The sequence below is a fragment of the Pezoporus wallicus genome, unplaced genomic scaffold (genome assembly GCF_028554395.1).
Source record: "Pezoporus wallicus isolate ANWC-B61680 ecotype Strahan unplaced genomic scaffold, APGP_CSIRO_Pwel_v1 contig_3817, whole genome shotgun sequence".
Taxonomy (NCBI): domain Eukaryota; kingdom Metazoa; phylum Chordata; class Aves; order Psittaciformes; family Psittacidae; genus Pezoporus; species Pezoporus wallicus.
The window spans coordinates 14,017,182-14,033,272 of record NW_026635157.1 but is presented as its reverse complement, the minus strand read 5'-3'; the positions used below and the strand labels follow the sequence as shown (position 1 = coordinate 14,033,272).

The window sequence follows — 16,091 nt, the reverse complement described above, 5'->3', positions numbered from 1 at the left end:
TGTCAAGGCCTTCACACGGTATTACCAAGCTAAGACCAGGACTGTATCTTGGCACTAATATTTGTAATAGCGATATATAGAGAGGTTGGGTATATTCTTCTTTCCTTTGTGAAGACAGGCTGAGAAAGTTGGGGCTGTTCAGCCTGGAGAAGAGAAGGCTGCGTGGAGACCTCATAGAAGCCTTCCAGTATCTGAAGAGGGGCTTTAGGGATGCTGGGGATGGGCTCTTTCTTAGGGACTGTAGTGATAGGACAAGGGGTAACGGGTTAAAACTTAAACTTGGAAAGTTTAGATTGGATATAAGGAGGAAGTTCTTTACTGTAAGGGTGGTGAGGCACTGGAATGGGTTGCCCAGGGAAGTTGTGAATGCTCCATCCCTGGCGGTGTTCAAGACCAGGTTGGACAGAGCCTTGGGTGCCATGGTTTAGTGTGAGGTGTCCCTGCCCATGGCAGGGGGGTTGGAACTTGATGATCTTAAGGTCCTTTCCAACCCTAACTATTCTATGATTCTATGATTCTATGATCTTTAGGTCCTTTCCAACCCTAACTATTCTATGATTCTACAATTCTATGATGTGTCCTCACACAAACTAAGCACCACAGGTGATCAGCAGACTGATTTCCAGTTTCTGCTGGAAAAATGAACAGCTGAATGTAAATCCATAGTATAAATACTAGTTTTATGGGAGAATAACTGCAGGTTCATTCTTCTGAATGAACCTCTGACAACCCAGATAATGAAGGACATCTGCCAATTATTTTTGTCATTATGCTAAAAATAGTAGTCATAAAGGCTTTTTGAGAAATCAAACCATCTGCCCAAATAATAAAATAAATGCCAAAGAGACTAATCAGTAAAGGGAATGCAGTAAATTATGTTCTAAGAAAAATATTTCAGAGGGACTGTTGGCATGACTCCAGACTACAGCTTTTACACTTTCAGAGGACATTTGGAAAGACCTAATAAAAACACAAGATAATGAACCAATTCTAAGCCATCACCTGGGTTATTAGGTGTTTAAAATTCCCATTGTAAATTGGATTACTGTAATATCATGGCTTATATAGTCTTAAAAATAGATCCTAAGTATTCTAGGTCACACCAGAAAAATGTAAAAAGTAAAACCAAGGGATTTTAGGTTCAGGAACACCAACTTCAGTTTCAAAGTGAAACGGAATTCTAACCCTCTGGCTGCCTTTATTTGTCATCATAAATAAGTGTGATAAAAAGCTTGACATGGTTTGTAGTGTACGCACTGAACAACCCATGTGTGATACCCATCTTTAGCTGAATTTGTCCAGCTTTCAGCATATCAGGTATAAATGGAAAACCTCTGTGCAAGTTCCCTTAGCATGAGGCTGTGTCTGGATCTAGGGAAATGGCTGGATGAAGGCTCGGATGTGTATGGATCGGCTGTAGTGAGATTTTCAAAACACTTTAAAGGCATTACAAAATAGATAGAGTCATTTTGGTACAATCTCAAAAAAAAACCCCAACCCGTGTTAAAAATCAATGCTTAAAATGTATGGATCTTTTTAAAAGCTTCCAAGGCCAATTTGGTGTAGCATGGTCCTATGCATCCAGCTGAAGGGAATGTACTGGTGCCTCCATATACTCGCTACATTGCCAGAAGTTAACTTTTGTGTTTCCAGTGAAATGCAATGATTAACACAGGGAACTTGCAATATTCTTCACAGGGCATCATTTTAAAGAAAACAAAAGCCTGCAAAGACTGCTGAATTTCAGGCCCAGGTTGCATTTTTCCAAGCTCCATGTCCCAGGGGCCATAAGTCTTAGGACAGATGAGTGCAGCTGTGTCCTGGCCTCTCCATGCGCGGTACAACAAAGCTTGAAACCAGAAAAGGGTCACATATGGCTACATCCAGGTGCCAACTTTATGCATTGTTTTCACACCAGAACTCGTCAGACACTGGCTGCTTGCGTGGGGCAGGAGCGGGAGGATGTCCTGTGTCACTTTGCTGGTGCAGTTTGAGGGACTGCAGCCAAAAAAGAAAACAAACCCAAGTGTAACACAAAGAACTTGACACTAAAATGAGCAAGGCTCCAGAAAGAGCTGTATTCTTCCCTGCTATTTTGGGGTGACCGGACACCAGACCTGCTCTCCTCGCCACTGCTCGTTTGCAGAGGGACAGCTCTGTGCATCTGCGGGGCTGGAGGTGACAAGGAGCCTCGGGAGGCGCATCCCTTCTCGCTTGTTGGAGGTGAGGGGTGTCCTGGGCAGGTCCCCTCTCCCGGTTGCAGACGCAAACTAGGGGGGCGGGGGGGGGGGGGGGGGGGGGGGGGGGGGGGGGGGGGGGGGGGGGGGGGGGGGGGCCGGGGGGGGGGGGGGGGGCACAGCTGGGCCTCTCCCCACTCGCTATTTCGAGGAGTGCCGACTCATGCCAGCGCTTGGGGTCCCCTCATGCCGGCCGCCCTCTCGCTCCCGGTCCCCGCGCACCGCTCCCTGCCGGGACGGGGGCGCCGCCGGGGGGGGCGGTGCAGCGCGGTGCGGTGCGGCCGCAGGGCGGGCACGGCGGCCGCCCCCTCCCGGCACGGCCACGGCTCCCGTGGCGGCGCGGGCCGACGGCAGAGACGCGCTGGCCGCCGGAGCGGCACCCCCGGCGCTAGGTGAGAGCGGCGGCGGCAGGCGGGGGTCAGGCGGCGGGAAGCGGCGCAAGGCAGAGTGCGCTGCCGCCCGGGCCGTGACTACCGGGGCTGGCTCGGTCTCCCGGGCCGGGTGCCGGCGGCGGTGCCGGGAAGTGCGTGCGCGGCGAGGCGGAGCGTCCCGATAAGGTGTGCGTCCCCCCCGGGCAGCGACCCCGGCCCCTGCAGCAGCCCTTTGCTTGTGGAAGGGAATGAGGAGAGGTAGGGCAGGAACGTGTAGACGCGGTGCGCTGGGAGAGAAGGGATGAGCCGCTGCTAAGGGTGCTCCCGGGACGCGAGGTCTGGTGTCCGACCTCTTCCCGAGTGTCCTGCGTGACCGTGGGTAAGTGACGGGGTAAGCTGTTCGTGCCACCTGCCCTACCTAGGTGCTTCCGCGGCGTTGGACTGGGCAGGTTTAATGTTCATTAACGTTAGATATTAACCTTTAGGGAGTGCTGAGGGAAACTGATAACCGGTGTCATAAATAGCCTGCCTCTCTTCAGGAAGAGAACTAAGCAGACTTTTTTCTCTGGCAGAGAAGCAATCAGAAGTGCTTCAGGTGCAATTTTTATCTACATCTCCGTTCTGCAATTATGCCTCTGTGGTCAAATTAATCAGTGGCAAGAACGCTAAGGCTAGGGAGGAAAAATAATCAGCTTTATTTACATAATGACACTGCTAGTTATATGAAAATACATTTCTGAAGAACAACCGTTGTGCATAAACTCTAATTAAAGTTGCACGGACAACATAATGAAGAACTAACGTGTAGTTTGCTGATGCAAAAGATGGTCCTAGAAAATCACTTTATAACATCATTGACTTTCATCTTCCCGTGATTGCAAGGAGTGCCCTTGTACTTCGATCACTTGCAAGGCAGGGATTTTTATTTCTGATTGCAACAAAATGTTGGCAGTAAGAGAATTGTTTCTTAATTCCATTATGAATTATGCCCCTCTGCATTTGTTCAAAGTTATTTGTGGACTCTGGGGAGCAGGCGAATGCTTTTAGCAAAGGAAGAAGTGAAAGAGTGTTCAAAATATTCCCGGAGAAATAGATAAAATGATGCACAGCATGCTGTTTGGCTGGTACAGATACACCCAGTTCCTGAAGGTCTGAATTTTGAAAAGCAATGACATTTTGGTGATTCCAAGAAAATCCTAGCTACCTCTGGGGGCATTGTGGTTAGGATCGATGAATGTGGAAATGCATAGGGCATGTTTACTTGCGCTGTATAACTTCATCACCTTTTGTAGTTAGAAAAAGCAGTTTGGCTGAAATATTTGGTCAGAACAGAGACCTCCAAAGCAGCTGAAGGGAAGGCCATGACACTTTGTTTACCTTTCCTCATTGAAGAAGTCAGGGGGATGAGAATGTTGTGGGGTGGGATCTTTTCTTCAATTGTTAATATTCCCTTTGGAAATATGAACTTGAATGTTTGTGCCAGGATGTTTATGAGATGTGATGTTGTGGTTGGTAAAAAATACTTATACAGAAGTAAGATAAGGTGGAACTTCATTAGAAATACCCAAATAATTTCTAATAGCAGTGACTTTACCATTAGAGTGAAGGTTTAGTTCTGTAGATTGGTTTTGAAATACACCCTGCTGGAACACAGACCAGTCTACTTTGTTTTGTCTTACACCCATCACGTTCCCCAAACTCCTGCTTGGCTTTCTGCCGGGCTTCGTTGATTTCTCTTTCTGATAAGGATGCTCCAGGACTTCGCTCACTTCTCAGGGCACAGCTCCCTCTTAATTGGCTTTGAGGGAACAACGAGGGAAATTTCTGCACTCTGCCCGTATCTTGACGGCCAAAAAGCTTCCATTCACTGCAACAGCTCCCTGCTGATGTGCTCCTGGTTCTTTTTTGTGAGCAGTGAGATGACACAAGATTTCTGATTGATGGCTTGATTTGTTCCACCCTGTGGCATCCAGACAGACCGCTCAGACCCATGGGATCACCACCAGCAGTGAAAGGGGAGAATTACAGAAGTAAATCCAAGTGATTGTGTCTAGTGGAAGTATTTGGACAGTCAAACATCTGTGTTGGAATGGATTAAGATTCTGGTAGTTATATTTTTACAAGGGGATCATCCAGATTTTCCTTGCAGCCTAAGATTATGGCTTAACAGAAATCCTAGAAAGCCAGGAATGGTGATCTGTTCATGAAAAGCTTCCATATCTGCCTTTTCTCTCATGAAATAATGTCTTCTGTACTTGGCTTAATTCTGGTTTTAAAAGTTTTTTCCATGTGACATTTCTGTTTGTTATTTCTTCTCTTCTCTCCTGACTATATTATTTTCAACCTGGTTTCTTAAGGAGATGAAGCTGAAATAGTAATGGTAACAATGATGCTGTCTGACTGATAGTTCCCCTCATTGCCCTGAAGTATTTTTACCTCCAGGATCAATTTAAACCGATATAAATAGGAGAGTAGAGATTTCAAAGTGCTGGAAGTTCCTACAAACCTAAAAACTGTGGTGACCAGGTTGATGAGAGAGATGAGGTTGATGCCCCCACTGAGAGAAGAGCTATAGCAAGCATTCAACTTATTAGACATCAGAAAATTCCTGTGGGTGCTCTGTAGGATGCTGAGTGTCATAGCTTCTGCTGCTCAAGGTTTGCTGATTTTCAATTTATTTGCTCCTTGGGAGTGCAGAGTCTTGGAAGTTTTGATTGTGCCTTTTCTTTTCCATAGTAACTCCAAAATAAACTCTGCTTGTCCGAGATGTTTCTGGTAATGAGATACATATAAACTCTGCTGTTCCTCAACTTCAAAATCTGACTTGTTGCTTTCCTAGCTCATAATTTAATACTTCTGTATGCAGGGTTGGTAGCTAATAGTACAGTAATTGGTTTTCTTTACCTTGACTTGGTGCAAACACTCAGTTACTGTGGTCACAATAAAACCTACTTTCTTCCACAATCAATTTCTCTGAATTGCTTGCAAGTTTTTGATGAGACTTTAATTTGCTTCCTACTGCCACTGCTGTTTCTTCTGTTTATGGCTGCATCCAAACACCCTTGTCTGCTTTCTCTGCCAAGCAGGATGCTGTAACACTCTTCCTGTGTCGTGACAGAATGATAATGGAGGAGAAATATGAAAAGGTATTGTGAGTTTATCTAGCAGGGCCTTTATAAATACATGTTGCTTTTATTGACTTTTAAGTGGTGGTTATTGTTCCGATTACTTGTTCTGTTATATAGTTAAAGCTAAGAGCTATATTTATGGGTAATTGCCCATTTTCTCCTTCCTCATCTTTCCAGCATTAATACCATCACAATACTTGTCTGTCTTTCATTACCTCCCTACAAAATTGTTGTGGGTTTGTGGGTTTGTTTTTGTTTTTTTTTTTCCATTTTGTTGTGTTTTAGAAAGCTTTAATAGTTCAATAAGCTGACTTGCTAGGCTTTTCCTATTGTAGAAATTGTATCAGCTGGACTTGCTCTCTGGGCGTGAGTGTACGTATCTATAAATGAAACCAATTTAGTAAAGTGCTTAGCAGATGATGTTGATTTCTTTTAAAGTATTTGTCTGCATTCAAGTATATGTCTGCATTGCACTAAGCTGAGCTCTACCTCTTTTAGAAATCATTTATGTATTATTAAAGCCTGCATTCCCCACTAAAGACAGAGCACCGTGCCTGTATAGTGATTACATTTGACTTTAGTATCCTGGTTTATATTAGCAAGAGGAGGAGCAAGGTGCACAAGAACATCTTTTTCTCTGGGAGCAGGCACATGAGCTCATGTGACATCTTGCCCTGCCTCATCCTGTGCACTGTGATGGAAGCAAACATCCTTCCCCACTGCAGGTATGTGGCCCTTCCAGCAGCCCCACATGGCTCTTCCCGCACCCTGGAGAGCTGCCACCAGGCATGCCAGGCTGGGTGCCTTCCAGCTGGTTTTAAGAAGCAGCTCCCACAGAGGTTTCTCACTCCCCACCCCTCACCAGCAGTTGCATCACTCCCAGAAACGTGGGATGTAGCAGCATGCGTAGGTGCTACCCAGTTTGTTTTGGTTAAGATGCATCCAAGGGACCTTAAAATGCTGCCAGTAGAAATGTTCAACTTGTACCACTGTGGCAGGTCAGGCAGGGTGTGCAAACCCATGCACTTACCTTGGCAGGTTGGGGAAGGGCAGTGACATCCTGTGGAGAGCAGAGCATAGCCCTTGCTCAGAGGCCAAGGGGGTGGTCTGTGGTGGGAAAGCCAGCAGGGGGGCTGAGATCAGGAGCCCTTAACATGGTTCAGCTGCAGCCAAGGCAGCACACATCACTACAGCCTAAAAACACAGTGTCAGTGAAGAGAGTAGTGATTCTGCCAGCTGTGTCAGGTTTGCCCTGCACACGGGAAGCTGTGTACCTTGAGCAGCCTTTGGGTGTAGAGCCATGTCAGGTGCACCCAGGCTGAGGCATTTGGACAGGAGCCGTTACTGTGCCTTGCCAGAGCACAGTAAGCACTGAATATACATATCAGAAGCTTTTCTGCATGTTCTTGCTTTGATATGTAGCACGCATCTTTCTGTGCTTACCCCAGAGGAGGGGGCAGTCTGTGCTAGGTTGTGCTGAAAGGAGGCAGCTCTTAATTAAACACCTTCTATTTTCTGTGGTGTCCTTAGGAAGATCCCAGAGAAACAGTTGCAGATCAGGGAGCACTTCTTGCTTTTTTCTTTAATCCAGATTAAGCAGCATTTCCTGTAGCCATAATGATAGCAGTGCATTATTTTCCTCTTTGTTGACTTTCCCCATCCTGTCCACATATTCCATCTGACAGAGGAAGGTGAAGTGGGCTTGTAGTACGCAGTACTGGTCGTTTTTGCAGATCTAAACACCTGCTGATGCAGAATAGTGGAATAATTTATGATGCTTTCAAGCCTTGATGGACAAATGGGAAGCCTTTTATTTTAGCCATTTTCAATTACCTTTGAAACCGGCTTACCAAATTTTGTGGGAAACCCATAGGCTTGTCCATAGGCTTCTGAGTAGCCTGTAACCATGTTAAGTAATGCAGTGGCAGAGTTGTGGGAATGCCCCTGGAAGACATGCTGCATTCAGCACCTCTTGGGTTGTTACAGCTTCCTCTTCTAGAATAAAAATCTCTCCTTTGGAGTCATCCTTGGATCACATTGACATCCTGCAACTCAGTTTATGTAAGGAAAAGCCAGCAGGTCAACAAAAACAAGTATTAAGGAGTACACAAGCCATTTTTACAAGACAAACCCAAATGCCTTCAGATCTCTGGGTTTGGTCTTTGGGATTATTATTCCTGATGGAGCAGGCTCACTTGTTGAAGGGTAATGTCACTAGGATACTCTTCACAGTATTTTGAGTTGGTTGCTAATACAAAATGGTTAGCAATACCTGTGTGATAGGCCTTGAAAGAAAAGGAACCAACAAAAATGAGAATGAGGAGAACCAGAGAGGAAGAAAGTTTCAGTATGTTTGTGAGCTTTTAAAGTGCTAGTTTGTCATACTTTCATACAATATTGCATTAAAGTGAGTACATTTTCTCCATAACATAACACACTCTGATTAGGAAACATCTCAGAGTTAACTATACCCTAGGGAGAGCTTATGTGGTAGCTGTATGGCTGCATGTATTTCCGTGTACAGCACAGAAAACAAGTGGAAGTGTGGTATTTCACAATCTCTGCATGATCCGAAGCCAAGATACCAGACAGGTACTAATAAAACTTACGCAACTCTGTGTTCTGTCTGGGTAAAGTATTCTCTTTTGTGTAGGTGTGACGCATCCTTTATTTTGCCTAGTTTTAAATCTTGTGTCATTTGTATTCTGTAGCTGAGTGCCTCACCCATCAATACCTACAGTTTCTTCATTGCAAGGTATCTTGCTTTTGCTCAGACAGAAGCAGAAGCGTTGGCAGCTGTTACATATTTCACACGAAGTAATGAAAGTGCTTTGTGACATATCTGCTGGGTGGTGCCAAAGTGATTACCATTAAGGTGAGCCTACACCCTCGCTCTGCCACATCACACACAGCTTTAATTCTTGGGCAATATGTGGTATGCCTTGTTCATAAGCAATTTATATCTACAAAGGTGGATTTTACCGTACTTAATTAAGAGAGTTTCCATTAAATACAGTTGGTAAGATTTGTTTTGTAAATATTTATACAGAGGCCTTGGAAGGTCTCTTCTGTCTGTTGTGGATAGGATTTGGTTAGATAGGAGGATTAGAGGAAGCAGGAGACAGGAAGGTGATGTCTAGAAATTCTGTCTCTGACTGGGCAATCGGTTCTGGAAGTAGTATTTGGAATGTTACCAGGATTCCTCTGTGGTACCAAGTAGAAGGATGTGGTTTGCCTAATAGCTGAAGTATTCACTTTTCTCAGGGTTTAGCCAGTTGTGAATAGCACAAATGATACAATGATACAATGAGACATTAAGCAGTCCTATGGCACTTCATCTTAATTTAAATCCAGGATATAGTGGGAGTGCTAAAGCTTTTCTGCTGCTGTATGAATAAAAATTTGGAGAATTGGCTTTGTAAACAGTTCCACAAAAAAGTGAAGCCACCCTGGAACTTAGGAGCAGAGCAGAGTTCTGTGTTTCTGTTGCCACTTCTTCCAGAACATGAATAGAATACTCTTACAGAGGCAACTTGTAGCTGGAAGATGAGACCCTGGTTTAGCTGTAACCCTGCCTGTAGCAGAGCTGGGCTTGGACACAGGAACCTAGCTGCAGCCCTGATGCAAGGAGTCAAATGATGATGTAGAGCTGACAGGGGCTACCAGTGCGGTTCATCTTATCTGTTTTCCTGTAAAATAGGCTCTGGGGAAGTAGCCGTTTTCAAGAGTATCAGCAGTATGATGGTGATGTCTGGAGCCGTTGCTCCTCAAGGAGAGGCTTATGGATGGGGCTGGCCCAGCCTAAAAGCTCTGGCAGGGGCTGTTAGTAGCCCTTGGTACCTGCAGGGAGCTAGTCAAGAAGAGGGAGTCACAGCGACAAGGAGCCTCAACTGGACCAAGCAAAAGAGGTCCATCTGGCACACAAAGAAAAGGCTTTTCCCCAGGGCCAGGCTACCCAGGGAGGCTGTGCTGAGTCCATCTGGGGGTTTCCAGTCCAGAGGGAGCACAGCCCTGAGGAGCCCTGTTTGACCTCAGCATTGAGCCTGCTGCAGCACAGCCGGACCAGGGACCTCCTGCTCTCCTGTCCAGACTGAGTTGTCTGTGACCCTATCATTCCAAGCTCAAAGCTGAGCTCTGCAAAGTTGCTGCAAAGTCCTTGTTTCCATCTGTGCATGAAAAATGTAACAGGGAAGAGAGACCCTTATTTCCCAAAGTGAAAGAAGGCCAGTGACTACCTTTAATAAGAAATAACAAATAGATGCTTACAACAGCAGAGTGGTTTGCAGACCCTGCCTTCAATATCTTGCCAATATAATCTGTCTAAAATACGGTTACATTCAGTGTTGCAAAATAATTTGTAAGTAAGTGTGCTATACATGCTCTGTTTCAGGCTCCAAGTCTAATTTGGTTTGCTGCTGCTTTTGTTCACCTAAGGAAAGCTCTCTCCAAAGAACAATATCGTTCCATAAATACGCAGGGATTTCTGTAAATATGTTTCGCTAAAGCATTAACATGGTATCTATGTTCTGTGTTCAGAAATGAAACGCTGGTGCTATTACTTTCTTGGACATAGGTATCATGTGCAGTAGTGTGATTTTGATGTTTTAAAGTAAGGTCACTCAGTGGGAATGCAGTTGTTCTAATACGTCTTGCTTGGTTTTCTTGTTGGGAAGCTCAGGTATTAGGAATTCTGTAGTACCCTTATGTTTTCTCTGAATGCCTTCTCAGAAGAGCTGGAGTGCAGTGAAACCTCATGGTAATGAAGTCTCTGGAGAAGACAGCCACTCACCAGTCTGTTATTAAGACTGTGGGTTGCTTCTGTTTAACAAAAAAATGTGAAGGAAAAAAAAGTGAAATGAAAGCAGTCGCTTCTACAACCTCACTTAAACAAACATCAAGCAAAAAGCTGCCCTCCCTGTTGTCAAAGCTGTTTCATAAGCAGTGATTGAACATGTGTTCCCTGAGTAGTATAGAAGAGTTTGCATTAAGAAGCCAGTGGTGCTTTCAACCACCTCCTCACTCTTCCCATCATTACTCAGAAACTGTCATTGAAAGTGCATGCTGTTTACCTCTGAGAACTTTAAAAAAGCATAAGAAGATGAGTGTGTGAGGGTTGGAGGTATATTTGTTTTCCTTCCTCTCGAACTTGCATTTGTTTGCTGGAAAAGCTAGAATTGTGGAAGCAAATGAACTGAATAAAAATGAATCTCAACCAGTTCCTAATGGAAACATCTTCTTATTGATGTGGTTGGAAGCTCTCCACTTGAACATGGGAGGCATATAGCACAGAGCCAGAGCTTGATGCCTTTAGGAAGAAGACTTATTGAAAAGGCAATGCTAGCTTTTTCCATTCTGAATTTGTAGCTTTATTACAGTTTGAAAAGAGTGTACATGCTGTCCACGCAGTTCCTTTTCTTAATGGGCTAACTGACTTTTATGTTCCTTCTCTACTTTCAGATCCTCATTATTTACAGGTAGCTGGAAGTAGCACTTCAAAGTAAACCAGAATAAATGGCATGATGTATTTCTCAAATTTCCCAACAAGGTGTGTTGTTTCTGTTCTAGTAAGTAGAAGTAGTAAATAGAGAGTAAAAGAAATAAATGTTAATTCATGGTACTAACTAATTTACCTTTACTGATATGAAAATAATTACAAATGGAAATTTACTTGCTATAATCACATTTAAGGACAGCCAGTTTCTTGGTTTGAGCAAACTATATCAATTCACACATCTCACCATGGAAATGGAATGTTGTTACAGAAACATACCTATCTTGAATGGATATAATAATGCAGCCAACTGTATATTCACTGTGTTAATTAAGTGACTGATTAACAAGCCAGGCTTTGTAGCGAGTTGGATTATGTCATGTAAAGAGAGAACAAACAAATTTGGAGGCCTCTTTAGAAAGAAGTAGTAACTGGTGAAGTGTCTAAAGTGCGTAGAAGAAAGCTGGATAAATTTACCCAGCTGACCTATTTTGCAAGTCCACATGGAGTGATATCTGACTCTTGATTTTGACTAACAAAGAAGCCGATTAAAACTTAACAACATAATGATCTTAAAAGTTGCTTGTTCTTTAGGTTTCTATAAAACCTAGAACCTGAAGTTCTATTGCTCAAAATGAAATAAAGATTTATCCTATGGAGGAGCTGAAAGAGGAGATTCAGAGATGTACTGTTTTTAAAAGGGAACTTTTAAAAGTATATTTAATCACTTGATCAGCTCTTACTATATATATTTTAACTGTGTAAATTTTCTAAGCATACATATTGAAAGGAAATGGTAATTTCTTTATTTAAATCTGTATCTTGGTCTCATTTCTGTGCCTTTTCAGAATTTAGGAGAAAATATGTAAGATTAGAGGTTAAAGCAGATTAAAAAAAGGTCAATTTAAATTTTTTGATGGTGTAGGCCCTCCCCACCACCACTTCCCCACTCCTGCTGATGCTGTTCTGTTTGATTAAAGCCACCACAAAGCTGGGATTTGCAGTCCAGACCTTTCTGTAGAGCTACCGTTCAGGGTATGATCACGTGCATTTGTTCCTCTATTCCTGGTTGAGACTGCAGAACAGAGATAACAGTTGGCATTGATGTCTCTGGAGCAAAAGATGTTTCCCATAATCTCAGTTTCCTTGTTAAGACTTTCTAATGTCAGTATTTCATAGAGGAGGAAAAGCGAGGCTGACAGCCCAAGCTGCCGTCTGATGGGACTTGCATTTGGTGCATAGATGGCATTGGATGGGTTAGTTGTGTCTGACAGATGAGGCAGTCCAGCAGCTGATGCTTCAAAAAGCAGGAGCCCATTGAAGGTGAGATGTAATTACCATTTGAAATTAAACTTTTCCCAAAATGTGGATATTTGTTCAGATGTGTAACCAGATGCTGGCAGGGGAATCTGGCTTCACTCCTTCTGTGCCAGTCTGAGCTGCTCCAGCAGATAGCAAGCCAGTCTAGACAGCTGAACAAAATACGTGCAGGATAAGACCTAATTCTGATTTTCTAGTGTCTGTGTTGACACCTCTGATGTTCTGGGGCAAAGGCTTTGGTAGCAGCATGCATAGAGACATGCTTTTTTGATGGAGACCTTTTAAAGGCTCCATCTTGTAAGAGAGTGTAGGGCTCAAAAGCTTGAGGATGAATGGCTCATCACTAAATGGGATGTGATGAGGGGGAAGATGCTCAGCTTCAGGCAGCATGGGAGCTAAAAACAGCTCGGTGGTGTTGGAGCTGCAGTTGCACAGTGCCAGCCCAGCCAGTACCTAACTCAGGAGCGGCTGGAACTGTTCTGGGTTTGTTCAGAGGAGCGAATCCTTAGAGGGGAAAAACCGGAGCTGAGGAGGGAATATAATGGAATGATCATGTCTGGTGTCAGTATGGGAGTTTCAAAAATTGTTAAGAAAATAAGCATACAAACTGTATAGAAGGCACATAGTCTTTTTTTGTGTGGTGTACGTCGCAGATACTGTTCTCCATTTTATACCTCCTTAGGAAATGTTTTCCTGTAGATTAGTGTCTCTGAGTTTAGAGAGGCAGAGTGAGAAGGAAGGGAAGCTGAGGAGGGAGTGAAGCTGGGATCTGATAGAGATTAGCACCAATTTGCAAATGAAGGTGCAGAGGAGCTGCAGTGATGTGTTACATTGTTAATTATGTTTCAGTGGAAAAGCTGCCCCTCGGGAGAAAAAGGCTTTTCCAGTAACAGCTCTGGGGTTGTAGATCCTATGAGAAATGCCACCCTGCATGAATGTGGTGCTCAGCATTCACTGGTGAACTGTGACTTCTGAAATGATACTTCCCTAGATAAAAACAGAGCTTTACTGTAGGAAACAGTTATTGATGCTCCAATTTGAATGTTTAAACTGTGAACAGAACACCAGGGAAAATCCACCACTAATCCTGTGGCATCTGCTTTCTGGAGGAAATTGCACCCTCATTTTCTAAATTAGAGGAACAAAGATAATAGTTAACTGGTTCCCCCCCCCCCCCCCCCCGGGATCATGTTGCATTTGGTAATAAATTGCCAGAGAAGAGCTCATGAACTGTCTGTATTTCTCATCTGGGATGCTGAGTTTGTGCAGTGTTCACTTGAATGCCTCGGGAAAGCCAGCTTCCCCGTGGGAGGGGGCAGAGCCGGGGTGATGGGCCAACAGGCACCTCAAGGAACAAGGTCTGCAGCACATGGAAAGGGCTTAAGGAGCTCTTGCTGCGTGCCATTTGGCCCTGGGGCTGTGGGCCACAGCTTTGACAATGGGTGTCGGTAGTACTGGACAGAGGAGTAAGAGAAAAGGTTGGGATGGTTTGGTTTTATATCCAAAATGGGCAGGATGAGTCTAATGAGACCTTGCCAATACTTCCCAGGTCTATTGAGGAGAATGGTGGCTGACTAAATGAATGTGCCATGGCAACAGCAGTTGTACCTAGTAGCCATCTCATGTTTCGGGAGCTGTGACAGGTGTTGTGGTGCAAGTTGTCTTCCTTCTTCAAGGTAGAGGACACTCTGAGTAGCATTTGAAATCTTGGATCTCTTCTTCCTCCATTAAAAACCAAATGGATGCTATAAACATACCAGGGCTAGAATATTTCCTCTGGTCTTAAATTTCCCACAGAAAGACTGCTCTGTATTCAGTGATTTAATGCTGGAACTCGTACTGATGCTTGGGTTTAATAAGGTTTATTAAAGTAACTTCACTATTTAGAAGAATAAAATTGTACAGGTGGTTTTGCACAATTTGCACTGTATATGCAGTACTGAATTGCACTGTATGAGGCTTCTCCTGTTTTGGTGGTAAAGACTGCCTCATTCTTGTCTTCACATTTTGGGAAGAGCTCTCATGTTACAGTATGCCATGAAAAAGATATACTTAATCAAACACAGAAATCTGTAGGAAAGGTAATTTTGGATATCACATGCATCTGCTGTTTTCCCATCCACTAACTTGCTGTTTTAATGGATCTGGTGTTGCACAGATTTGTTAGCAATCCTTGCTTTGAATCAGCAGTGATTCAAATCCCTACACAGATAATGTAGGAATTGCATGGAGCTTTAAATTGAAGGATGGTTGAGGTTAAGAAAAACCTAAACCACTAAACAAACAAAAACCCAAACAGACCAAAAGACCTTTTTTTATTACACCACAAATTGATTACTTCTAATTCAGAAATTCATGTGAACCTTTTTTGTCTTTCACAATTTGATTTTGAAAAGGCATTTTTACCACAAAACCCCCAGTTTTTATTTGTGTCTGTTTCTCTAGGATTGAGTAGTGAGGGCTGCTCTCCAGTTAATTCAGAAGGAGCTTCAACAGAGCCCAGGTGTTGATGTGTAGCAGTACATCCCAGCAACATAGCCAGTACCTCCTTCTCCAGATCTGAAAGTGTGGGACTTGGGGAAGGGGAGAGAGATTTGCAGCTATTTATCTGCTGCTTGTCGTATCATGTCTATTGAGCATTCACACCATTGGCTTCAGTCTCATGCCCTTACCTCAGCATAGTAGTTTTGTGGCTATTTGTGGCCCCAATCACTGCACTGTTGTTCAGCCTTTTCTCCAGCCTGCTGATGAGCCACATCTGGTTGTCAGGGCTGTGCCAGGGTCTAGGTTGCAGCACCCCACAGAGCCCTCCATGCCATAGTTAGATGGTGAGACTGCTCCCAGTTGGTTATGGGGTGTCCTGCATTGGAAGTGTTCCCCTGTGGCTGGAGGCCATTCTTCAGCTGGGGATCTGTGAAGTAGGGGCAGGTTTTCTCATGGATCTCCAGCTTGTCCTCGCTAAATTGGGAAAATGCAACCTTCTGAGTTGTGGGATGAAGCCTTCAAAAGGCAGAACAAACATGACATCAGGGAAGTTTCTTGAAAGAAAGAAAGGAGTTTATGTTCTTCTAATGGGGCAAATGAATGACACACTCTGGATTCAGTTGTGCCAAGTGGGTGATAACAGAAATTAATTGTTTGTGAAAAAGTGTATGATATGATCCCAGATACATTTAATGTATCTGTGGGCTGCACAACGCAAATGTTCTGCCATCGCACTGACGCGGCACTGTTTTCTCCACTCAGTTAGTTTTAATCTCTACAGCCTTTGAACTAATCCATGTCCATTGGACTATTTTGGGTCACGTAGTAAGCAGCCTGAAACCACACACTACTAAAGACTACTTTCCTGGATCTAGAGATTCAGCATATTTTCTTGCTGCATGAAATCTCAGAAAGGCTATTGGTATATCCTGACTTTGATTTTGTTTTTAATAGTCTTTTACAGTTTCAGATAAAATTGCCACTTACATTTGTATAGGACTTAGTGTGAACTTGAAGCTCATTCTCCTTTACCTAAGTTATTTTGTCAGTGTCAGCTTTT

At 43.8% G+C, this 16,091-nt stretch overlaps 1 protein-coding gene across 4 annotated transcripts in view; it reads left to right on the top strand.

Moving 5' to 3' along the window:
- Nucleotides 1–2,050: 2,050 nt before the first annotated feature.
- Nucleotides 2,051–16,091, top strand: part of PKIB (cAMP-dependent protein kinase inhibitor beta) — a 56,063-nt gene continuing 42,022 nt past the window's right edge. Inside the window, exon 1 of one of the 4 annotated variants that reach the window (XM_057409532.1) lies at nt 2,051–2,223. The gene's annotated coding sequence lies outside the window, so the exon portion shown is untranslated. Of the gene's footprint in view, nt 2,231–2,604; nt 2,630–2,874; nt 2,988–16,091 lie in introns of those variants that run through there. The other 3 variants (XM_057409506.1, XM_057409567.1, XM_057409541.1) reach the window with 3 other exon arrangements.